Genomic DNA, 25,255 nt, shown 5'->3' on the forward strand with positions numbered 1-25,255 from the left:
CGTCGGCAACGCCGGGTATAACAAGACGCGTCGAGAATCCTACGAGGATGAAAGAAAAATATCACAGACACCGCAGACAAAATCGGCGCTGCTACAAATGCACAAACGGCTACTTCGCGTTTCGCCGGTCTCTAAGCGCGGCAATGTTCCAAACATAGAAGAAACCCGTGTGGAAAGCGCTCCTTCATCTAAATCCGTTCCGCGCGAAACATTGATCGCCAGCCTCCTTTAAATCCTCTTGAATGGCCCGGGCTGCGGATATCCCGCATCCTCGTTACAGTTTCCCCTTGATTTTTGCTAATTTACTGATGAAAACGCCGGGGGAAGCAACTACGGCTAATGGAGCATTAAGAAGTAAAACCGGTAGACGGTCCTTTTTCTTTTTTCTATCTCCGCGGCATTTATCTGGGATAGCCACGGAATCGACGGAATGAACAGAAAAAGGGAAAACGAGAAAGGAAAAGCTAGGAAAAGCGTTTCGCGGGGCTGGAACCAGCCAGCGAGTAGTCGGCCAGCCAGTCTGTCTGGCTAAGAGGTAAGCCGATATAGTCCCTCCTTTTCGCTAAAGGCGGAACAATGGGGTAGATTCCCCGAGATCTGTTTTACGTCTGCACGCGCTTGGGCACGGCCCCGGCGCGGTAGCCCGGCTAGACCCGCGAATAAAATGAAGTAGAACGCCCCGGCCGACCCCGTGTGTTTGCTTTTTGCTCGTAACAGCACCCACATCCACCTGTATCTCTTCGTGCACCCACTTTCATCGTCGCGCCTGGTGCACACGAGCAGATCGGAACGACGGCTTTTGGCTGAACATTTTCGTAGTTAAATACTGGCTCCCCGTGCCTCGCCCGCTCTCTAGCCTACCCACCATCCCACTTCCAACCCTTCTTCCTTTTTTATCTCGTCCTCTGTGTCTCCGTTACCCGCTCCTTTCGCTGTCCCTCTCCGGTACCAGCGCGCTCCTACGACGACCCCATCCAGGCCTCCTTCTCTCCCCGTTCTCGTACCTACTCGGGATCGTCCCGCTTACGGACGCACTTGTACGCTCGCCGTACGCTTGTAGGAGAGGGATGAAAAACAAGATCCGCGAGTATAGATTCGGCACGGAGCACGCGAGCGAGTTTTTTAATCTTTCAATGGGCCTCCTACGCTCTGGAAAACCCAGCCCCTCCTTCTCCGGCCAGGTGTCTCCGTCCTTGTTACATTTCACCCCCTTAACTCTCCTCCGTGCGTCTCCTCTGCCCGTCTGTCTTCCTCTTCGCTCACTCGATCCTGCGAGCCCCTCTCGAAAGTTCGCTCCGCTTCAACCCCCGAGCCGCGACCGCTCGGCTCTGCCTGTCTCTCGATATATTTACATATTTTCGTGATATTTCGCGACGTTAATCCCTGAGCCGGCCTCCGCCCCCTCTTCACTCCGACGAGCGCGAATTAAATGTGAAAACTCGCCTCCGGCCATTTTTTTTTCCTCTTCCCTCCTTTTTTCGCTCCCTCGACCACCGTCCCTCTCTCTCCCTCTTCGACGGAGGTTTATTGTTAAATTCGCGCTCGGCTACGGCTTCCTCGCTCGACGATTTTATCCCCCGGGTCTCCGCCTCTCTCTCTCTCTCTCTTCTCGACCGCTCGCGCGTGTACACTATCCGTCTATCCATCCTCGTTACTCCTCTTTCTCTCTCTTTTCCATGCTCCGCGCTCTTCTCCCTTATTATTTTTTTTTTTTGCTTTCCGTTGGCTAATTTTACCTGGGACGGTACGTCGATGCCGTCGTCTCGTTGTCGCCGTTGTTCTTCTCGCCGTCCCCGTCGACCCTCCCTTTTTTTCCGTGCCAGTGCCGCTTTCGAAGGAGTCCGTCCGCTCGGTCGGTTTATCAGCGTTTTCGCATTAACCCGTTTCTGCTTAAACGTTTCCGCGGATACACGGGGCGGGGATCGTGGTCAGGTCAATTGGATTTCGTGTCGGAGTTTCGTCGTTGTTCGACGATAAATTCAGGAGGGCTGGTGCTGTTCGCGGAAATATTAGTCGCAATGTACGTACAGCGAAATTGTTTGTTCCGCGTAACGCGTGGGCGGAGAATGATCGAGCTTGGAATGCGAACGTTTCTTCGTTGTGTTTTTAATAATGTCACTTGTGCTTTGAATAATTTCATTTGTCAGACGCGGTATCATCGTTGGTTTTGAATTTTGAAATGCGAACAGGGTGGTTCTGATGGTTCTAGAGTGACAGGAAAGGCATAGGCAATTCGTGGTTACGTCCTTGCTCGTCTCGCGCAGACCTACTAACGTAGTCCGTACCGGAAGGCAAAGAAGATCGCACGAAGCCGGAACTTGCCTCGTGGTAAGATCTTTCGCATGGAACACGGGGTCCCACAGGGACGAGACGTTCCTAAAACATCGTGAACACGCTCTACGGACGTCCGTGTCTGCATCATTTTCTTGCCAGCACGCTATTAAGCGCTTTATGGTAACGAACTTTCGAATAACGGCGATATAATGGTCGATAAGATGTAACTCAACAAGATAACCCTGAGAATGTATCGAAAATGGAAAAATCTGCTTTGATGAACGAACGAATGCAATGACGTGCCTTCACGTTAATTTCGTACAGCGTAATCGCGGCCAGCCGATTGTTTTACGACGATTGAATCGCGCAACAGCGGGGAACAATGAGCAAATTATATTTCCGAAAGTATCCTCGTTTAGAAAATTAACCGCGGCAGGAAAAACGGCTGAAAGTGATCGTTCAGCGAAATCCGTGGTAATTCGCGTCTTTGGTTGATGGAAACAAAACGACGGGAGAAGAGGGTGAGTAAGAGAAAGAGAGAGAGAAAGAGACTCGAGAACTGGTATTTTCCTACTGCTTTTTATCGTCCTCGTTCTCTATACGACTCAAAGTGCAAAAAGAGGGACAGAGCGAGAAATAAAGAGGGAGAAAGAGAGAGAGAAAGGGAGCAGAGGGGTGGTTCTTTTCGAACTCGACTTTATTCTGCGTCATTCAGCCGCTTCCGAGTTGCCGCTGTTTCACTTCCGGCCGATGATCGTGCTGCGGATGAACATTTTGTCCCTTGCAATTCATAAGCTGAAAACCGCGTGGTAGACGGAAGGCGGAAGAGCACCCTTTATCCGTTTTGTTTCGCGAAACTATCAGCCACTTACCCACCGCAAGTAGGCTAGTGGCGCGGGAAAATTGCGGACAATGGGTTGCTTAACGTCTCGATGGAAACGAAAGGCCGTACATTCAAATGGGGATAGTTAATCAGTCGTAAACGTCGAACGCACTGTCGCATTGATCTACATTTTGCGAAGAAACGGAGTGCTCGTTAATATTCGCTAAAAACAGCCTGGTTTTACGTTCGCCACATCCACCCCCTCAGTTACTCGTAGTTTCCATTGAAACGACGAAGCGAGAATACTTCCAATCTCGCAATTGATTTCGAAACATTAAAACGCGATAGTTTCGAGTTTCTCCTTCTCGAATGTCTCGCGATTTCCTCGCCACGCGTAGACGCGACGGTAGCCGATAAGAGTTCGAAACGGAAGCGAAATATCACCCCGCGTGATTACACTTGACGCGCGTACCACAGGTGGTGGAGTTTTACAAAGCGAGGAGGAGCGAGGGCCGTAGTAAACCCGTCGAGCTCGTAGTAATCTCGTTAACGAAGTCTCCTCGGATACCGGGATGGCTCTCATGCATCTCATCTTATCTCGTTGTCTTCTCCATTCGTCTCCTCGTTATCGTCGAATCGCTCGTAAATCGAGCGTGCTCGTAGAGGCCTCGTTCAGGTTGTTCGCTTCGGGAGAATCGATATCGTTTCTCCCGTGTCTGTGGGACGGCTGGCTCGACTTGATCTTACAAACCGGAGCCCTCGAGATCGCTCTTTGACTCCGCACTGCCTCGAATCCCCTTTTATCTGATCGCGTCACGGGGTGATAGTCGAACGAATAGCTGGACCGATCGCTCCGGTTCGATCCAAGCCGGACACTGCGGGAAATCGTCTCACTTTGGATATCCCCCCGGATTTTTTCGACAATACCTTGCATTCTCTACTTCTCAACTTCCTACGATTCGGTCTGCTTCGATTCTGACGTTTATATGTTATTTCACAAATCTGTCCTTACTCTCTATAATATATAAACTGTATCTTTATACTAATTTTACGAGATCCTTGACAATAAATTTCAGTATTCTACATGAAGATGCTCGATATCGGTAAAATAAACTTAACGAGAAAAACTTAACGTATCTCTCGACAAGTTTCACCATACGACGCTCGAACCGTCGCAGTAGATTCTACCGGTTACCAGTCAAACTGACCCGCTGAGAACAGTTCACCCCACAGACACCCAAAAATTCTCCACCGCGTTCAACGCGAACACTCCGAAATCCTCTTCCAGATCTCGAATTTCAGCTCTCCGCAGAAAAAAAGTCCACGGTTTCCCTGTTCCGTATTCTACGCGTACATAAAAATTTCAAGTCAAGGAGCGGCCCGTGGAGCTGGTACCCGCGCACCTACATCGAACAATAGTGGGAGCGTTCCTATTCAAAAACAATGGCCGTTGGCGCATTAACTAAATCGCGCGACGAGAACTCGGACCGCGTTGGGGCCGTGTCCCGCTGGGCGATTCAAAAATAAAACGAATAATTTTAGTCCACGTATATCCCCGGGGGCGGAGGACGGATATCATTGTTGGATAGGACCGTCGCTCGGCTTATTAGAATAATACGGTCGCGCGGCTGCCTCGCGTGGAAGGGACGATGGCCGGCTAAATACGGGGGTAATTGTTCGAGGGATTGTTGTTCCAGGTTATTCTTATGTAAATCTTGACCAAACCTTCCGCGAAGGGGTTGGCGCCGGGCTGAAGCGCGGATAGGGCGCGAGAGCGCCTACGAATATTTGCACGAGGTAATTATTTCGTCCCTTGGTAGAGGGGGGTAGGTGGGTGGAAGTCGGATTTCCGCCGGAGAGTTTTCCACGTGTTATTTTGCGCCACGCCACTCGGCCTCATTATATGAGCCATTGTTCTTTCCCTTGGCGCCTCGACGACTTAACTGTGTCCCGCTGGACGGTCCACGTTGGTGCCTGCCAGGCGTTTAGGGAGGGCCATTTCATGCTTTTTAAGTGTTCTGCCCTCGCTCGATCTTTTGCGCGCTTTTAGACTGAATTTAATATGATAATATCGCAGAATCGTTCTCGAATCGATGAATGGGTAATTTGTTTTATTCGATCGTCTAATTCCGTAATGGGTGAGTCGAGTAAATTTTTGTCTCGCGACAACGGCGGTGGTTTTTCCAGGGTTTGTTCGTCCGTCACGGACGTGGAGGGGAGAACGTGTAGCGTGCACGTAATATTATGACGTTTTAAATAATTCATGTTCAGGCGGTGGCCTAACTTTTGCTCTTTTTAAGGTTTACGGCGCGGGGTGGCATTATTTGGCACTGTCTAGCGCGCTGCAAATTCATCCGCTTAGTTAATTTATTACAGTATTTTTCCTGTTATTCCGTGCCTGGCCCCGTGATATACACGGTTTCACATTTTTCGGATAATTTTTCACGAGACAATGTCGCGAGGATTACTTTGCATCCGCGTGTCGATGTATTTATATAATTAGTAACACCATTTGTATTTTCAGCTTTAAATAAATTTATAACCGGAAGGAGGTTGCCGAAAAATGCGAACGAATATATTTACGGGCATAACGGATGACGATTGATGATCGTCGCGCGGAAATGATCGAATTTTTCCTGCCGATGAGACGCGACAATGGAACGGTTTCCACACACGCACCCAGGTTGATCTTTCTAATTTCCCAGCGACAGATAACGCGGCGGTGCAGAAGTTAATAGCAACGTTACTCGATGTTGCGTGCGCTTTTGAAGCGGCGGCCGTCCGTCTGTCACGTAGGTTATCCATTGCCGTAGGTGGTTAGCTACGACTTGTGCTCAAACGAGCAAAGTCGATTACCTTGGCCCTTACGTGGCTCGCCGGAAGCCAGTCGGACATCAAAGTGCCGCGTCTGGCTTCCTGGGTAATTAATTCCCCCTGCTGCCAACTTTCATAGAGAGCACCGTAACTGTCCTTCCGACAGGGGCATCATCGAATCGCGCGCTCGAAACAAAAACCGGCCGCGTTAACCGGCTCGTGTTCCGCTCCTGATGAAAATCATAAATCAACGTTTAATTAGATTTATGGCTTTCCCGCTCGGAACACATCCCTCGCTCTGCATCGCGTTCTCCTTACATTCTTCTCTTCGCCACAACCCAGAACACTCGGAGAGCATCCCATTGTCTGATCCTACATTTCCCACGTATTCTTCTAATTTTCATTATCCACATAGGGGGTAGCAACGCGACATTTCGCAATGCTCACCTAATCGTACCCTGGAAATCATATACGCGCGGCAACTATCAAGTCCCATCGATCAGACATTCCTCGCTGATTAGACATCAATCTCTCGGCGTTCCTCAAGGGGATGTCTTCGCATCGACGTACCCCTCGGAATCTCCCCTCCCCAAGAACGTTCGAGCGTATCGCTGCAGCCGCATGTGCAATTGCCATCGACGAGCCATCGCGCGTACGCATGAGAAATTCATCGGTCGTACGAAGCGCGCGTTATTTCATTATTCGTGGATCGAGTCCTTAAGTCGTCGACGTGGAGAAGACGGTGGTCCCTTATCGTTGCGCGGGACCGATGCGACCGGGTGCGAAACGTAGATCGAGCGCGATGGTGGGGCGCTAGGTGATTACTAACATCATGCAGGTGCATTAATAGATTCCGTTCTCGCCGCGGGGAGGAGGGGCAGAGGGGGGGGGGGGGGGGGGTTGGAGGATCGGGGATACTTTCTGGGCAGCAGGGAGAGGGATGGGTCAGGGGGTACGGGGTGAAGAACGGCAAGGACACCGGGACCAAGCAGATGAACAGAGTCGCCAATCACGAACCGCTCCACGGATGCTCTTGCGTCTCGCTCCTCCCTGCACGAGCTTGCGGAGGTGTGGTTTGCACCTGCGCTTGCGCTGCACGCCCCGCCTCCCGCACCTGCGGCTTTTCCGCGCTTCCGCGTACGCTTTCCGCACTCCGGCTGGTGGGGCACGGGACCAGAGGCGAGGGACCACGAGGTCTCGACCGTCAGTGGTGTCTGGACCGCGCTGGATGAATCTACTTGGCCCGTTTGGTCGGCTTTGGTAACGCCAGCCAAGCGACCGCGTACTTTGGATGGTATTTCGATGGTTTACAGGTGGAATTCGGGGATGGTTTGTACCAGGCGATGTTGAAATGTATTGTTAGGTACTTTACAGGGTATTCGAATGATGAGATTTGTGTCTCGAGTGTTTATTTAAGTGGAACACTCTCTGTGTTATTGGTATTGGGATATGATACTATTAGGGTTCGCTTTTAGGGTTCAGAAGCGCCAGATGATGCGCCTGATTTCTAGGAAAGGGAGTTAGATGTTTCTATTGTAAGTGACAATTAGTTTATTAGTTAATCTTCTTTTCTCTACTATAATTGGAAGATACGAGAGTGTTCCCTTATCGGAGATGCAACTCTATAGACTCCACCCGCATCGTACACTAATCTTAATAGAAAACAAATATCCGAGCACTCTCCCCAATTACTTCTTCCGTTGCACAGACCCTCGCATACCACAACTCTTATATTCAACGTACGCCCAATTCTGTTTCTTTGCACTGCTGAAAGCTACGCGCACACTACCATGCGCAAAAAAGGAGCAGAGTTTAAACCAGTAGTCGGATTCTATCCAATCAAAGTGTGTCTAAACACTTCTCTGACTACGTATCATCCCTTAATTTTATATTCGTACGATCTATAACGAATAATGTTCGTCGCAGGTTGATAGTCGTCTTCGACGTCCCTCAAAAATACGTTCTCGTTAACACGTAATTAACAACCGAATACCGATTCGCGTCGCAAACGTCAGTCAGACCGCAATATCCGCGACACGTCAGACTTCGCGGCTCCGATCTCCGATCTTCCTCATTGTCTGAAATCGCATAAAAGTTTCACCGGTAGCATTTAGGGGATACAATGGCACGGGGCATTCAGAAATATCCCCTGAAGTAACAACGCAAGGCACAGAGAGAGAGAGAGAGAGAGAGAGAGAGAGAGAGAGAGAGAGAGAGAGAGAGAGGAGAGAAAACCGTGGAAATGGATCGTCTTCCCCTCTACCGTTGCCCCCTCCATCGCGTACGTCGGTAGAAGGGTCGAATTTTCCGGCGGGTCCCGGTAGATGGCATGTAGGCTTCCTTACGCGGTGGCTCGCAGTCGCTACACGGCGCTCAGACCGTGCGGTTGTCCGTCTCTGCTCGAAAAAAAAGCCCGCCACGAGCAGGCGAGCATCGACGTTCTTCTCCTGCGCCTCGCCAAGCGATACACGTCCCCTCGCAATCTGGTCGAGTCATTCTTCTCCTCTCGCTAACTCAACATCAGAAACGACACACGCGTAAATAGAGTCACGTTAGCTCGAACGAAGTTCCGAGAATCTGAACCGAGTCAGTCGGTCGCCGGAGGGCTCGGGAGCGCACGCTCGGCGCTTCTGCCCTCGACGTTTCAGTCAGCCGCGAGCGAGCGTCGCGGTGTCACGTGTTACTCTATCGTTATCGTGCACCATTGCGATCGACCTGTCGATGGTACGAATCAGGACTGTCTAATTCGATCGAACCAGTTGCTCGCACATTTTTAACAGACGATGACGTTGAATCGTTAAGGCATCGATTACAGTTCTCTGAGCAGAGTCCAAGCGAGAGATAAACTCGACGACAAAGTAGAAAAACTCCTCGCGACCGTGAATGACGTACAGGCGTCAAGGTGATCGAGCCTGGTACACCGTCGTTTCGTGTTTACAACAGCTGTATTAGCGGCTGCCTTCCCATTGGACGACTCGCTCGTGATCGCCACGTGCTCGTGGTCGCGATCGATGAGTGGTGCATCCTGTGACCAGCCGGGAAAGAACCACCACGACGTCACGTTGCCCCTGAACCAGGAACAGGCTGTGGATCGCACGGTTCTGGCGTAGCTAGGAAAACGTCCTGCCAGCCAGGTGAGTACTCTTGTCACGAGGAACGAACTTGTAGCATATTGTGCCCCGCCAGACTCTCTTCCTATCCACCCGCGACCCCTGCTGCTACCCTTCCGTTTGCGCCCCGCTGTCGATGGTCCTTGAACTTGCCTCGTCGAGGGAACGCGCGTAGGGTAGGTCTTTATTTGCTACGCCCGTGCTTCATGCGGGAATTCGCGCGGTTTTCGTATCCTACGCGTGTTATTATTATTACCATTTCGAGTTTGAACGCGTATCCGTTTGAAAAGTACCGAGACTTTCCGAAGGAATTTGAAAACGAGAATTCTGGTAAGAACGATTGCTGAGTTATCGTGGCACATGGTAAATTAATCACGAGGTTGCGGGAGCTGATTAGAAATTGCAGCTCTCAAGGGAAACTCCTCTTGAGAACGCTTTGACGAACAATTATCTCTGGTTCCACGGTGCCCGCCACTAGCCATCGGTTCGCAGAAGTAATTAAATCGAACTTTCGCCGTGTCCCAGCCGAAAATTTCGCGAGCTTATCCAGCCTTTAGCGACGCGGCATCGATCTAATTGCATCGATTGTCAGCAAACCGCGTGAAGAGACTAGAGCGAAGCTCTGGCGCGCCCGCCCGCGCGCACGCCGGGCTTAGCCCTTTAAATGACTTAGCAGACAATTTGCCCATTAACTCAGCCAGTCTCTAGCCGTAATGGAAGCCATTGTTCGACCTATCTTGTCAGTAATACACGGCTCCCGTCTGCGTGTACGTGTTCGTCGGTGTGCCTGGGCGCGCTCGCGTCCACGTATTACAGGTAGTGGCTGCTGCCGTGTGCACGCACGGCGACATCGGGACACTTGCGATATCGGGTAGCCTACATTGTGCGTCGAGATGAGATCGTCTCATTACGATTACGTTAATTAATCTAACGCATTATGGCCTGATAGCCCCTTAAGAAGGCTCGCTCGAAAAGCTACCGCTCGGTTGCCGCTGCAGGAAGCGATGACCAAGGGGATGGAAGGGTCAGGGTTGAATGCGCGTGTTAGACGAAATAATTTAGACCCTGGAAGCGTTCGTGCTATTGTCAAGTATATTGTAATAGAGAACTTTATATAGGTAAATTAATTAAACGTTTCTCGAATCTTGTTTTGAGTTGTAGTTTGAAAGCTTTGGAAGATTCGTATAAACAGTCGCATTCATTGACTTATACTACTAATAAATTAAAGAACTGGACTGTTTGGCAGACGAGTCAAGTTTTTGTATTCTTGTTGAATTTGAGCACGTACAAGCCCACCACAAGCGGAACGTTGGTACACAGCCGTAGACGTATTTTTTTTAATCATGCATTTTTCGGTGTAGCCCGGCTTTTTTCAAAGTGAAGCGTAACATGATTTATTCAGGGCAGATTGTTCGCTTGGTTGGAGAGTAACTTTTATAGTAGATCCATTTTTTTCGGTTTAACTGCATTCATGTTTAAAACGATTTTTTTCGCTAGGAAAAGCTATTTTCGATTATGGTAGAGAGAATGTTCCGCGTGAAACGTACCGCTCCAGAATTTTGGCTATTCCGTCGGTACATTTTTCAAAACGATAACCATCGCGTTCGTGTTTCAAACCAAAAGGTCCTGCCGAAACCTTCAAGTATCCAAATCGTCCTCGAACAAAATGGCATATCTCTTTAATCCCTTACATTCCAGTCTCTACTTTATCCATGATCAACCTTAATAAAAACAAATTTCAATTACACATCAGAATACTCTACAACGCTGACATGTTCTACCAAACCAAAATTCTCTCCTTTCATTACAATCTCGATCGTAAGGGGTTGACCATCGCAACAGATGAAAAGAAACACGCATTACCAGTAAAACAACCCATTTCCACGGCCTGGTACCAGTTTTTGGTACCGTTTAGCGTGTGGCGGCGGACGCGCTGGTTCGAGAGGCGCGCAGAGGGAACCGGAAACCGGGTCGTCGCGCGACTTTCGCGCGGATCCTTGACGAGGACTCGTCGTTGGCGGTGTTCGCGCTCGGAGGCGAGCTGGTACACGATGGTGGGGGGTGTGCCGGCGCCACCGGCGGGCGCAGAAGGCGCGAAAACGTCCTGCCGCGATTAGGCTGGCAGGTTGCCGCAGGAGGTGGCACAGGACTAAGCTAGATGGCGGCGGCGATCGCCGTGCGCGCGAACGACGTGGAGAACGAGAAGAACAGGGGAAAGAGAGAGACCTGTACGGCGAGGTGAGCATAGTAGGCGACGATCCTTGAACGGGCGCGGGACAAAGACGCCGGGTGAGAAGGGAAAGAGCGAGTTAGGGTGGGAGAGAAAGGGAGAGAAAGAGAGAGAGAGAGAGAGGGAGAGGGAGCGTGGCCGCGAGGATTAAGATGAATCGAGGACCTTGATTCGCAGGGCAGAAGGTCCTCGCGAAGGTGATCGCGCAGGGTCGAGGGAAGGAATCGTACCGCGATTTGTAATTGCATTGTGCGCTGGACGTTGATTGGGCTTCGCGATGATTTAACCCTTTGTGCTCGATCGCGGCGTGGGTTGGACTTCGAGTCCGCTCGGTTAGATTGGAGGATCGAGAAAGACGTTTCCGTTGGTGGATAGCGGCGTTTCTTTGGCGAGCTTTGCGCTTTCGTTATAGTTGTGGGTTAAGTTACGGGTTCGAGGAGGTAATTAATCTCGCGATCTAAATACAACTGATCGCGTTGGTTCGAAATAAATCGTCCGACTCTAATTCGATCTATCGTTATTGCAGGCTGAATGGGTTACCGATGGGCCATAACTCGCCCTTAAAAATCCACCTAAAGTACGCGGGCAGCATTGTCCAAGGGTGCTTAAGAATTTAATCGAACGTAGCGGGAAGGGACGGCTCCAGGCCGGGGAATTTGATTTTCGAGCTCGGTGTCCGAATTCTGTCGCGAGGACGAGCATAACCTGGCCGGGGTGAGTCGCGGGCGAAGATTATCCGCGCAGCGTTTATTGGATCGTGACAAGTGGGGAACGGGACGGGGATGAAACACGGGGAGAAGGAGGCTGCGAAGGGCGGAGGGCACTGGCACTCCATAGGAGAGAAGATGAGCAGCTCTCATTAAAAGTCGAGTATTAATATTTTAACGGACGCTCACTTGAACGTGGTTGCGGTGCCCAACTGGACGCCTCCCTTCGAATCGTATCCTATCCTTGCAGGACTGTATCAGATACGACAATTGTTGCTCGCTTCGATAATATTCTAAATTACAAAATCAATCTGGCACCTGAAACGATATAACTGTTGCATCAATTTTATCGTATTCAATCATGGATATCAGATAGGCGCTCGGTTAATCCGTACGAAAAAATATTGTTAAGAATCGCTAAGGCTACCAGGGGACGAGAGTGGAGAGGAAAACAGAAGGGAACGGAGGGGGTAAACAAATTGCAGGGAGAACAAATCGCGAGGCAAAATGACGCGATAATCGCTTTGCAGATTGACGGCGAGCGCGTCACGTCGATGTTACCAGCGTCGATCCTTTGGGAGCTTACGAAAGCGCCGCTTGTTCCCGCGACGCTTGAGCACCGCTGCGTCCGCTCATATTACATCCAGGATTAATATTAAATTTCACACGATGAGTGCAATTTCATTACCCCCCACCAGCGGCCCTCCGCTGTCCAGGCGCCGTCCTTTCTCGACCTTTCAGCTGAACTTGTCGCTGTGCTGCGTTTAGCCCCGCGTCCCGTTTCACCCCGCTGGAGGAGTCCTGGAACAGATCGTCGTCGTTCCACCCTGGAACGAGAGGGAATCGCGTTCAGATTATTGGGATACGGAGTTTCGATTTGAAGTTTTGGCGGGGAGGTGGGAATCTTTGGTCGCGGGTTCGACGATGGACGCGTTGCGTGGGCTGAGCAATATTTGACCCATTGAATGTTTGGTCTACTGAAGAGGCGGTTGATTCGATACGCGATCAAATACGAAATACAGCGTCGGCGGGTGTTTCGGTAATAGAAGAGACCCGTAGAATATAGTGGAGAAAATTGTACGTTTCCGCGGGGGTGTTGTATTTTCATTCTGCGTTCATTAAAAAAGCATTTGCAGTTGATACAGTTTTTACGACACGGTTCGTTTTATAGACTAAAAAGTTGCATATCGGAGAGGTGTAGCGATAAAAGCGCGCTTTGAGGAATAAATCAACTTTCCTCTAGGACTTTTCCAAACGCTGAAATCTCATTCGATACGCTGCGCGTTTCTATAAAATCGTGAGGTAACATCAGCCAGTAATAAAACTGGACGTTCGCCACGTTCTCGCGTCAAGAGCTAGATAGTACCATTCTCCGCGTACGTTCTTCCGTATCGACGTTACGTTTCCCATTTCTTAATCGCAAGATCCCTCCCCCGTTCATCGTGTATCGATGAAAATTACGCGAACGGAGAGAATCGTCTGTCCGCAAGCGAGTAACGCGCACGGCGGGGCTCGAAAGTTAGACATTAAACCTTCCACCTTTCGCGTTCGTTTGCACGACCTACAGGCACAGATACGTCGGCCGTGGTGCAGGTGCGTGTACGTGTACGATTTTACGTGCGAGCTTTACGTGCGCGCGTGTAGGGCCGAGAGGGTTGACTGGCTCTCCAGTCGATCAATAGCACCCCCACGTTTGCGTCCCTGGGTGAATGCATGCGATAGGCACCCCATTGCTATGCCACCCCGAAAGCCACTTTATATTTTAGTGGGAATGTTGTACAACCCTTCGAAAGACACTCTCGAACCGGTTCGAACGTTGGAGACCGACACCGCGCGACTCTCCTCCCTATCTCTCGCCCTCTTCGGTCGACGCTGGTTTCAAGTCTGTCCTGTGTGCGCGAACGAATATGGCAAGGTCATTTCTCTTGTTTAATCCACGTAATTAGTCTGCGCCTTTTTTTTCGCCCGCCCTCCGTCTGCCATGGAAGCCGGTACTTTTCTCCCTTTTTTAGGGGGCGGCGTCGCGGATCTCGCGTTCGAAAGCGACTTTGGCTGTTCGCGCGATTGTCACAGTTCTTACCAGTGTAAAACGTTGGAAGATATAGAAATTGATTAGAACAGTGTCGTTAAGGAATTTTATCTGAAAGATTCCCCTTTGGCGGACGAATCGCGTCGACCTTAGGCATGCACTAGCAATTTTCAATCGAGCAACAGTTTGGCTGGCCGAGTGACCACCAAATGTTTACGTGGCAGTACGTCCATATGCGACTACAAATATACATAGTAGACTCGTGTATGGTTACCTTTGGCGGTAGTTACTCGGGTAATTAAATTGTTGCGCGAGCGAGTATAGCAAATCGTCGACTGGTCCAAAGTGTTCGACTAACTCGGTTTCCAAAAAATCGAGCACACGCGAAGAATCATACTTTTCTCTCTCATATAATTTCACGTATCCTGCATATATTATACATGCACACACCAATGGATAAGTCGCGTGGAATTTGCCATTTCTAATTCCGCAGTATCGCGGCTTGAAGTCGCCCATTTATCTACTAATTAAATCATCCCCCACCCGATATCTCCTCGAGCTTGAGTCTCGATAAAGAACTCATTAGCGTTTACGAGAACGCGAAAACGAACAGCTCGAGAGGAAGGTGGTCACGGGACCGAGGGGGTGGTGGCTTCGACAATGAATTAAGGTCGCGACATTAATCCTGGTCGGGGGTAGCGGGCATGCTATCACGGCATGTCGTAAATAACTACCGCGGCGAAGGGGTGACGGCGGCGCTCGCGTAGACGCGGGGGTAAAAAGATCTCTAAAGAAATGTAAATTAAGGAATAAATTGATCCGTGCTGCTCGGTACCAGCGACACACTCGCCTCTAACTGGCCGCAACGAGTGGGCTCCTTGAGCTGCCGCGTGCGCGCTTCTTGAACGACGGCTCGATCGAACGGTCACGCAAAAATTTAATTTCGTTTACGTCGCCTGTAACCGCCGGCAGATTGTGTCGCACTGCGACGTAATACGCCGCGATACAACGATTGATAAGCGGTAAGCGACGAGCCCCACTCGATAAGACTAATAGGGTTACTAAATGTTAATAACGCGATGATACGATAACCTGATTTATACGTCGTCCTGAACCTTTCATTATCCAATTATATACAATATTATATCGTTCGAAGGTTATGGAAAATATGGCGGTACGACGTGTGAAACGCAAATAAAATGCCACGGAAACTGATCGTTCGCGAAACAGCGTGGACCAACGAAGAAGGCAGCGTGTTTCGAGAATCAGAGGAAGACGGTCGGTGCGTCAGGTAGCTGCGCGAGAATCATAAGTACTGGGTCACGTTTTCATCAAGACCTCGAGGTACCCGGACCAGGTCTCGGCGATTCGGCAAGAAACGAGTGGGGCAGACAGGGGTTGAACACACTATTGTTTTTCGACACACTTTCTCACAAGCTAGCCCTCCCGGAGACAATGCGCCTCCGTTTCTAACCTCCCCTATCGCGCTTGGTCGAACGTCCACCGACGCGTTCCTCTTTCTCTTCCGGTCGGTGTGTCGTCGTGCTCATTAAGTAAATCACCGTCGCGGCGGCTCGTTCCGGGGTCTAAAGCGAAAATTCACTCGCAGACAGGACCCGGAATCTGTATCCTCGAAGGAATTCCCCTTTTGTGCTCGCTTGCCGTGGGAAATTCGAGCCGGAAAAATTTCGAGCTACACGCTCGCGGAACAGAGGCCATATTTTTGCCCGGGTATTCATTTACCAGTTAGAGCTCGTCCAGATTTTCAACTGGATTTTTTATTTTGCTCGCGAACCGAACCTTAAGCGGAAAGGATTGTATCGTTTTAGAGGAGGGTGTCTTTTCTCATAGAAAAGTTTGTATTACTGAAAGATAATAAGGCACGAGTTAATCGGAGAAAAGTTTCTTCTGCTTACCGTCGTCCTCGTGTTTCGTGCGGCAGGTTTGAATCACCCTGTACACCCTGCGCGAAGAAAGTGGCGTGTGCACAGGGTACGGAACGGAAGGAGAGAGGGTTACTGCGGGGCGATCTCTGTCGTAACGAGATGGAGCGGCGGCCGGTGTGTGTTAATGAGGTAATGAGAATAATGTGCATCGTCTGGTAGGAATATTAACGGCTGTCCGTCGTGGAATTTTGTACGCAATCTGTCTGCTTTCGAAGAAAGTATCATTTGCAGGCGATGGGGGCCGGGGTAGAAAATAATGAGCCGAGCCGTTGATCGATACCGCACCGCGCCGCTAACGATGCAATTTCGACGAAGTTATAAACGACCGTGGTGATCGATCAATGAGATTGAATTTTGCAACGGTCACGTTGAAACGATCGACCGCCGCCAATGAAATAATACCGCTCGATAGCTTGTAAATATTTCGATACACCTTTCCCGGGCCCGCCGCGACTTTTTGCTCCGCGCGGAGAGCTTCCCCTGCTTTTCTTCTCGCTCCTTTCCTCGCTCTCTTCGCTTCTCGATCGACGTTCGCATCGTTCTCTCTCTCTCTCTCCCTCTCTTGCTCTCCTTCTTATATTCTCCGTCATTCCGCGTCTCTCTCGATCCTTCCTTCCTCACCTTCTGGATTTGATTGAATTTTTTCGCCGAGGAAGAAATGTTTCCACCAAATGAATCCGTCGAAATATTGCATTCCGACAAGCACGATCCAATTTTTCGTTTAATAAAAGAGAGCTTTCCTCTTCGCAGCCTCTTTCATTTCTTCCTCACGCCTCGTTCGTAACTTTCGCACGGGGGGTTGGGTTAACCCTCGCGCGCCCCTTTCGATTCTTGATCTCCATCGATCCGTTCCTTGCCCTCGCTCATATATTACCCTTTACCCTTGGCATCCGCGTCGATATATTTTAATCTCGCTGCCGGCCTCGCCGAAACTGTCTCGATCCCGTTTCCCGCCGATCGTCCAAGTCCAACGTCCACGGATCGTCGGACACGAACGATCCCCGCGACGTTTTAATCGCGCCGGGCCAGACCGCCGCCCCGGTGGAATAATTTTTTATCAGTCGATTCCACGCAGCTTCTACTTTTAATCTACCCGTGCATTTTAATATTGCGTATCGTTGCTTTGCGAGCTTGTAAATAATACGGCGGTCTCCGTCCACCGCGGCGCCGTACGGACCTGTACGCAACTTCGCCTCTATCCTGCGGCGCGTAGGCAAACATGGCTGCGCGGAGGGTGGAACACGCGCGGGGGTAGTACTGAATAAATATAAACGATAACCAATAATACCTGTAAAATTAATAATAATCACGATCGCGCCGACGGGGGCTCGTCCTTGCGGCCCTCCTCCGCCGCCCATCAGTCGCATGAAAAATTCCGGATTGGTCGACGCGAGGCCGTCGACGTCCTACGTTTCGTCGTGGCCGCTCCCAGCCGACTCTCATTTCGATGAGTTTGTAATTAAAAAATTAATTAAACGAAATCCCAGTCGCGGGCTGATTTTTTCCGTCCGTATCGCCGTCGTCATTGTGTACACTCGCGCCGTGTATCGCCGGGGTCATTATGGCCACTGGATTTCAACGATCTCGCCCGCACGCCCGCACCCCTTTTTCTCGCGGACGTGCGCGGCTCCTCTTCCAACCCCCTTTCCGCGCGGCCAATACGCCACGCATAATTGCCTATGCTCGATTTGCTCTGGTCCCCCCCCATCGTTTATGAATCGTACACTTTTCCGGACCCCGCCCGTTCGTCCACTTACGACTAGGGTTTATTAAAGTCCCGCTGGGATTTTATTAAAAATTGTCCTCTGCTTCTCTATACATCTGATCTTAACTATACATCGATTGCACGCGAACATCGATACCGCGCGACTTACGACTGTACGATATTAAAGTGCACAGTCACTAACTATCCGGATGATCTGTTCGTCTCGAAAAAAGTTGCGGTCTACTGTATCGCATCGTAGGATGCGATACTGGGAGTCGCGATGCGTTTGACGTTAAACGATAAGGTCTCCAGGCTGCGTACACACGTAGAACGAGTCGAAAGGTTCGGGTTCAGCATACGATTCGGACAATTCCCGGATGGTACACCGTCCGGTGACATAAATTTCGAGGTGGACGGTGAAAAAGTCTGAGCCGGCGGTGGCGCGCGGGCACTCGAGATCTGAGGATCGCCTCGAAATTAAATAACTTCCCAAGGGGATTTCGTCGGGCAGAAAATTTACGCCGGCCAAATAAATTGTGCGCGCGGTCCCGCATTCCACGGGCCGCCACTATTTTAACTATGCGTATAGAGAGCCGCTGCGCGGCGTTAGGGGACAATGGGGGCAGGGTGCCAGGGGCCGGACGAGTTTCGACTTATATTGCGTACAAGTCGAAAGACGGAACGGAGAAAAAAAAAAGTAGAAGAGGAGAAGAGTACGAAGGGGGAGGAAGACGCATATACATCGAGGCCATTTAGAGTGGCAGTGGACAGTTGGAATTGTTAGCACCCACCGCTCTCCCACGCTGGCTTTAATTTACTCTTATTGGCTCGAATGGGATTGCGCTGCCCGGCGTGGAAAGCCGTTCTTTCTTCCGTATCGAGATGAGGTTCAGGCAGATTACACGTGGGAGTATCGTGCGCTGTTTCGCGATCGATCCTGGGGATAGAAAATTAATAAGATGCGTGACGTATTCTTTGGCACGTATCTTCGGTCACTCGAGGCCTCTTATTAATAAAAACATTTGTTTCACTGAACGAAATTCCAATAAGGGGTAGCAACCACCCAAGCCCTCTTTTCCACCGACTATAGCTCTCGTCACAGTTATCCTTCGTCCATCCTCGCGTTTATTTTTCTCTACATTTCGACTTCTTCCCCTTTACCACCCTGCCCCTACAAGTTTCTATTTCTATCAGCCACCCCGTCTCCGTTCCCCTTTTTATTCGCCCCATTCTTTATCTCCGTTCGCTGGTCGACCATACCCGGTCTCTCTTTGGCTCCCCGTTCGGTCCCTGTCTCGTTTCTTCGTGGCCAGAAGTGAGCCAGAGGTCGTGTGGCCGGTGGGCGGGGGGTGGGGGACGGTTCGGATTCAATTATCCGATATTAAACTGCCCCTGACCACGTTCGTGTCGGCCCCTTTGGCTGTGTGAGTTCAAATGGTTGTTGCTAGACCCCCTCTACACCCTCTCCACCTTCTACCCATCCTCCTCCATCTCCTCCTCCTCCTCCCAGCAGCACTATCCCTCCGGTGGAAGTATTAGATTGAATGGACTCGGTGTTGTACTCGCTGTTACCCACCCGAGATACGCCTAAAGGTGGTGGTTATAGGATCGCGTTCATGTACGCCACTTTTCTTTTCCACGCTACTCCACACCCCCTACTCCATATCACCCCCATTCTCTCGCGCTACCCTCTTTCTTCTGTTCGTTTGTTATCGCACGGCAGAGGAGCCTTACGTTTGCCCTAAACGGGAAAGCCACTCGATCTCTCGACGGATCGAGAGCGTAACTCTGACCAAGGGAACCGTACGTGCGTGCGTGCGTCCGACTCGGGGGATGAAAGATCGCCGAGCGGAATTTCTGTCTAACGCGCGGCTGGTAATTGATCCTCGCTAGGCTGACTGACCTTTTCAAATCGGATTTGATACGAAATTTTCGAGTCTCGAACTTTCTTCCCCCTCTCAACCAGAAAAATAAACGATTCGAGCGCGCGTGTAATATCCGCTCGAGATCCCACGACCGTGAATTTTCCCACGAATCGCGATTTAATGAACCGCAAACGAAAGTATCCGCGAGCTGAACGTCAGGCGTCTGACGCGCGTACTAATAATGGCGAATTACAGGACCGTTTCCTTCGCGCGGCAACAACATAATTTCTTGGCTGTACACGTACCGATTGGCTTTCCCGCGTATCCGCTCGAGGAACAGCTCGACGCCGGGTAGGTACACACCGTCGGGACCGGCGATCTCGCGGCTCGATGATAATTAAATTGCCCCGCGGAGCCGGCGGTGACTAAACAGTCATTACAACGACTCGGTCATAATTGCGGGACCGGGAACGAACACGCTGGCAAGATAATCGTCGGACGAGATATATCTATCCAACCGCCTAGGTCAGCCGTTAATTTATCATTATAATTGATTTGCATATAGATTGAATCAGATAAATCGGCAAGGCGAGAACCGCGCGGCGCGACGAGCTCGGACTTTTCGACGAGTAAAAACGCGATAGACAGGGTCACGCTCGCGAGTACTCTCGACGTTCTCTTTTGTCCCGCGATATTTTCGAAACGCGAATTTTGCGTGTTTTATTCGCCAGGAATTTGTCGCGGCATCTTTCTCGTTGCCTTCGTCCCCTGTTTATCCGCGTACATCCCATTCGAGGATGAATTATGAATCGTTGTCGCCCGCTCGACTCGTCGCGTTTCGTCGCGTCGCGCGAGGCGAGGAGAGAAAGGTTGACTCTGGCGTCAAAGTGCTCGCACGTGTCGATACATCAAATTGTATTAATATTTATAAACGCATCGGCGTAATTTTTTATACGTCACGAGCCAAGAGGTTTTTCCCCGCGCCTCGTTACTTCGCGCAGGAACGCGTAGGATTTATTTGCCGACGCTTCTTCGACGCTCGCTGTTGATGTCATCTCTCAGCGGTCTGTTTTCCTCTTTTTATCCACCTATCCGTCTGTTTGCGTTCTACTATGTTATTGATTCGTTAATTCGTCCTTCGCATTGAGTTCTATAAACATTTTGTTGCGAACAAGGAAAAACGACGCGTCGATAAATCACATCGACGTCCAATAAACACGCGACGGTGATTTTCCATTCGGATTCCAACGGACTTTCGATCGTCGACGATAGATCGCGGTAACTTAGCGGGGCCATTATTTCTCGTAAAAGCTGGGAAAGGCGCGTTAAACAGTTATTATTCGGTAATTAGAATATGGGCCGTTGAGCGTCGAAAGAGAGAGAGAGTGAGAGAGAGAGAAAGAGTGAGAGGGAGCGTAATTTAACCGGCGATTCGATTCGAATCTCGGTGTACTGCTGAAAGGCGTAGAGCCGGAGATAGGTGTAGCGCGGAGGAACGGCGAAGAGGAGCCGGGGCCATTTATTTAGCTTACCGCGCGCGCCACCGCGAACGGTGCATTAACCGATTGGAAGAGCGATTAAGAGCGGCCATTCTTTTCCATTCGATGGATCGAAAGGTCCCTCCGACTACGGGCCCGTTATTTATCGCTCCCGCGGACGACACTTGGCGTTGTTTTTAATCGGCCAACGAGATCCGTCCGCGCGTATGCTGCTCGCCATTTTATTCGAGTAACCCGTGCACCGCGTAACCTCGATACGTCAATGTCCTCTCTCTCTCTCTCTCTCTCTCTCTTTTTCTCTCTCTTTCGCGCGCGATTAAAACGATTTCGCGCTTTTTCCGTTGGACCAAGAAATGGTAGCTGTCGAAACTGGGCGAAACACACTCTGGTCACGACTCGAGAGTAAAATCGAAAGAAGAGCGTCGAGGAGCATGATTTCGTGGCTGTTACTGGATCTATTAGCATCGATTAGCCTCCTCGTTCGACGATATCTGATCTTCCGGTACCGTTGCAGCTTCCAGCAACCGTTACAGATCCGCTAATGCTCGAGATCTCCGACCGCATTAATTATACGTCTTTCGAATCGCCCTAGAAATTTTGTTGCCTCGTCTCGGTCCTTGCTTCGATCCATCGATTCACGAGCTATATCTCGACTCTTAGACATAAATTACGACAGATCTGGTCCTCGATTATTTTGAGTAGGATTCTAAATACACACAGTTCGTCTATGAATTTTAATCGCGTCACAAGGATGTTGCGTGTAGAAAGAAGAAATACAGTACGGGTAATGAAACAGCGTGGGCAATAATGGAACAGAGTTTTTTTCCCCCGCGAACAGAAATCGAAATCGAAGGGTAAACGCGCGGGGGTGATTCGTCAATAACGCGTCACCGTGCCAATTTCGGGTTTCAATCCCGCGCTTGAAAGTTGGCGGGTCGCGGGAAAAATCGTGCCGCGACTAGCCAAGCCGATGCGCGCCGTAATGTTTCATGCCATTAACCGTAATTTGTCAGTAAAAGATTATCGAGTGGCGATATATCGGCAGGCTTTTAGCCGGGGCCGCATTGATACGTCGTATTTCAATAGCGCGATAACCGCGCCGCTGGAGGGTTAACGAGAAAACATTTGTAGAACTAATTGAGGATTGTGACAGCGGCCGGCCTCGAAATAAATCGATCCCGCTCGACCACCCCTCCCGCGCTCGCTCTTCCGTCCGTCACCATTTTTACGATTCGCCGCGCGAATTATACCGGCGCGTTTCGAATCTCGATCGTTTCGCTGGTCCTCGAGTATTTCAATAACCATCGTTCGCATTAAATACGCGAGAGAAAAGACATATATGTGCGCGATATTTTTTGAAGAACTGTAACGATCGGAAGTATCGAGAATGTTCGTTGTTAGAAGGATCATAATTTCTGTAAACGTCGAAGGAAGAAAGGGGTTAATTCAGCGGAAGTAACGATGAAAACGAGCAGACTGATACAGCGTTAATCAATAGCGACGTTTGCCCTTCCTCCGTAGACGTCTCACCCTTCTATTACAGGTATTAAGTGGCATTAATTGAAAAGCGCCGCGTAAAAAGGCTCTTTTGACTTGTAAATCAATTAATTCGACCATCCTCCGCGACGATTCCTCGATTAGTTCTCCGACGTAGACGGGGTGGTTCCCTTCTACCGCCCCCCTCTGACCCGCTTCTTCCTTTCACCTCGGATTCTCCTTTCTCCCGTCGTTTTTAATCGGCGTTTGTTTCTCCCGTTCCTCCTCCTCCCGTTTCGTTATTTTATTTTTATCAACGGATATAAATGAACAGACGGACACCCGCGCGCGGCAGCGGCGTTACAAACAGCCAGGTCGTCGAACGCAATGAATCAGATAATTAATCTGTGTTCCCTCTCGCATACTCGCAATATTTGCTCGCGAGTTAGTTGGCAAAAGCCATTTTAGCGATTATTTTCCACTCAAAAAAGCCCATAGAATAAACCCGGGAGATAGACGGCCGCGCGAGAGGGAGAGGGATGGCCCGGTTTAATATTTTTTAATTGCGTCGCTGCCCGGCCCGGTGCCCGGCCCCCGGCTTTATCACTAGCACGTAATTAAACTTTATGTTCAGCTGTCATATTTGCATTCTATCTAAGCTAGCCATTTGAAAATTAAAAAGCCCCGGCGAACCTTTAATTTCGTGCCCGCGGTTTAACTCGCCGGGATTGTTTACGGTGAATTTACATAAAGTTATTCCCCACCCCCGGCCATTTCGCCGATAAATAAATACACGCGCGCGTACGCGCATAGACGCGATGAATTAATGGTAATCGACGATATTCGTTGGCAATTTTTACTGGTCCCACGGACGACCAGTTCGTCGCACGGTCGAAGGACGTTCGAACTATCGCCTCTTTTTTCTCGCTAGACGCGCGTTTCGCGTAACGCGACCGCGAGATCGTTCGCCCACAGCCGAAGGGAAGGAAACGAGCCGGTCCGTAAATTGCGAAAGTTAACCGGCGAAGTGAAATTTCTGATTTCGCCGGGGGAAAAGTGTCGCGCGGAGAATTATAGGAATCGTTGCCACGCTGCGACCCTCGCGCGTAAATGTATTCCTATTAACGCCGTGGATACTTGCTCGTCAGGCGCCTTTGAAGCGTCGAAAACGATTTTTTAATCGGTAGACGCGCTCGCGAGACACACTTACAGCCAAGGTAGAAGGAAATTCGAAACTACTCGAGATGCACGTATAACGGATAGAATTCTGCCTTCTACTCGAGCAATGCTGCAAATACAGATTGTGTACACAATTGGACTTCGCGAAGATCGCGCGAAATTTCGAACTACCCTGAAACTTTCTCACGCAATTACTACTTTGCCCACTGTTTGAACAACGCCCCGACAACTTGTCCTCGATTAGAAAATTATGGGCAACACCTGCAATCAGGGATTCGTAGAATTTGAATCTTCGACGAGCGAAAATTTTGTCGATTCCTCGATGCAGTGGTTCGATTAAGATTCGAGGGTTATCGCAATTTTTCTTATCAACCACGCGAGGCGAGGGAAGAAAAGAAACCGGATTGTTCCGCGAACCAATAACGCTTTGGTATTAAAACAAGTGTACACCGTGGGAGGAAGGCGTCGCGGGAGGGGTGGTCGGTGGGAAATCACTTGAATCGCGCGGTAATTAGAGCTAGGAAGTTGCCTGTTGACGTTTATTTTGGTCGCGTGGAACGCGAACAACTTTTAATGAGATATGTCTGAATTATAGAAAGCGGTTACCGAAACGGGAAGACGAAAAGATTAAAGCTCGCGCTCGGCCGTAATTACTTCATGTTCATTAATTGCTTTTCCAAACCTTGGCGGATTAAATTATCGCGAACTTGGCGCCGCCACGGCATCGCGAGCACCCGCGCGGAGGGACCAAGCGCGCGAACCACCCCCGCTCGGTCCATCGCTCGGCGCAACGCGTGTCCCGCGCGTGCCAAACGATTTTCCGGGTTAAAAATAACCGATCCGCATCCGGAACCGGCGTTCTACGCGACCGGATTTTCGCTCCCCCGTCGTTCCGTGGGTCAGCCACGCGTTTCAACCCCTCCTCTGCCGCGCACCCCTCCTGCGATCGTTGCTGCACAACGTCCAACGATTGTTCTACGTCACTTCCACGAACGGGTCCGTAGAATCGAGCGAATTTCTGACTCGACGTTTTTTAATGCAGTCAACAGACTGGTTAATAGATTTGTTAAAAGCTGGTCAGCTGTTCCGCGTCGCCACCGTTCCGCGCGGGGAACGAAACTGTTTCGCAGCTATACGTGCACCCAATAACGTATCGACCGTTAATAGTAGAAGATAAATTGACGTTTATACGAAATAATTGGAGAGAACGAATCGAGGGGTAAAGATCGTGGATCGTTGCCGTTGGCCATCGATCGACGTCCGCGTCGAGAGGGGCAAGATGGTGCCAGGGGAGGACCGTAGGGAGGCGCAGCTGTGGGACGCGTTTTATCGTGAATGTGCTAAAAGCAAAATCTCCTTGATACACCACGGAACCTTTTAGCGTCTCCTCGAGTGAAAGTCAAACGAGGTTCGAACGTCTGCGAAAGGCCCGCATGACCGTACAACGGATGCTCCCCGGGGCCGCTCGCGTGTCTTTATTCCCGATTCCCACGCGATTCCCCCGAAATTCGGCCAGCCCTCGAGCAGCTCGAGTCCCATCGAGATCTATCGGCTTCCCACGAGCCGTGGTGTCTGAAAAATTCCACCGCCCTCCTAAA

At 50.3% G+C, this 25,255-nt stretch overlaps 1 long non-coding RNA gene across 1 annotated transcript in view; it reads left to right on the top strand.

Moving 5' to 3' along the window:
* Positions 1–8,760: 8,760 nt before the first annotated feature.
* Positions 8,761–25,255, top strand: part of LOC143425121 (uncharacterized) — a 101,312-nt gene continuing 84,817 nt past the window's right edge. The window contains exon 1 of the long non-coding RNA XR_013102007.1: positions 8,761–9,045. This is a non-coding gene — a long non-coding RNA (uncharacterized LOC143425121). The remainder of the gene's footprint in view (positions 9,046–25,255) is intronic.

This window comes from Xylocopa sonorina, chromosome 7 (genome assembly GCF_050948175.1).
Source record: "Xylocopa sonorina isolate GNS202 chromosome 7, iyXylSono1_principal, whole genome shotgun sequence".
NCBI classification, from domain to species: Eukaryota; Metazoa; Arthropoda; class Insecta; order Hymenoptera; family Apidae; genus Xylocopa; species Xylocopa sonorina.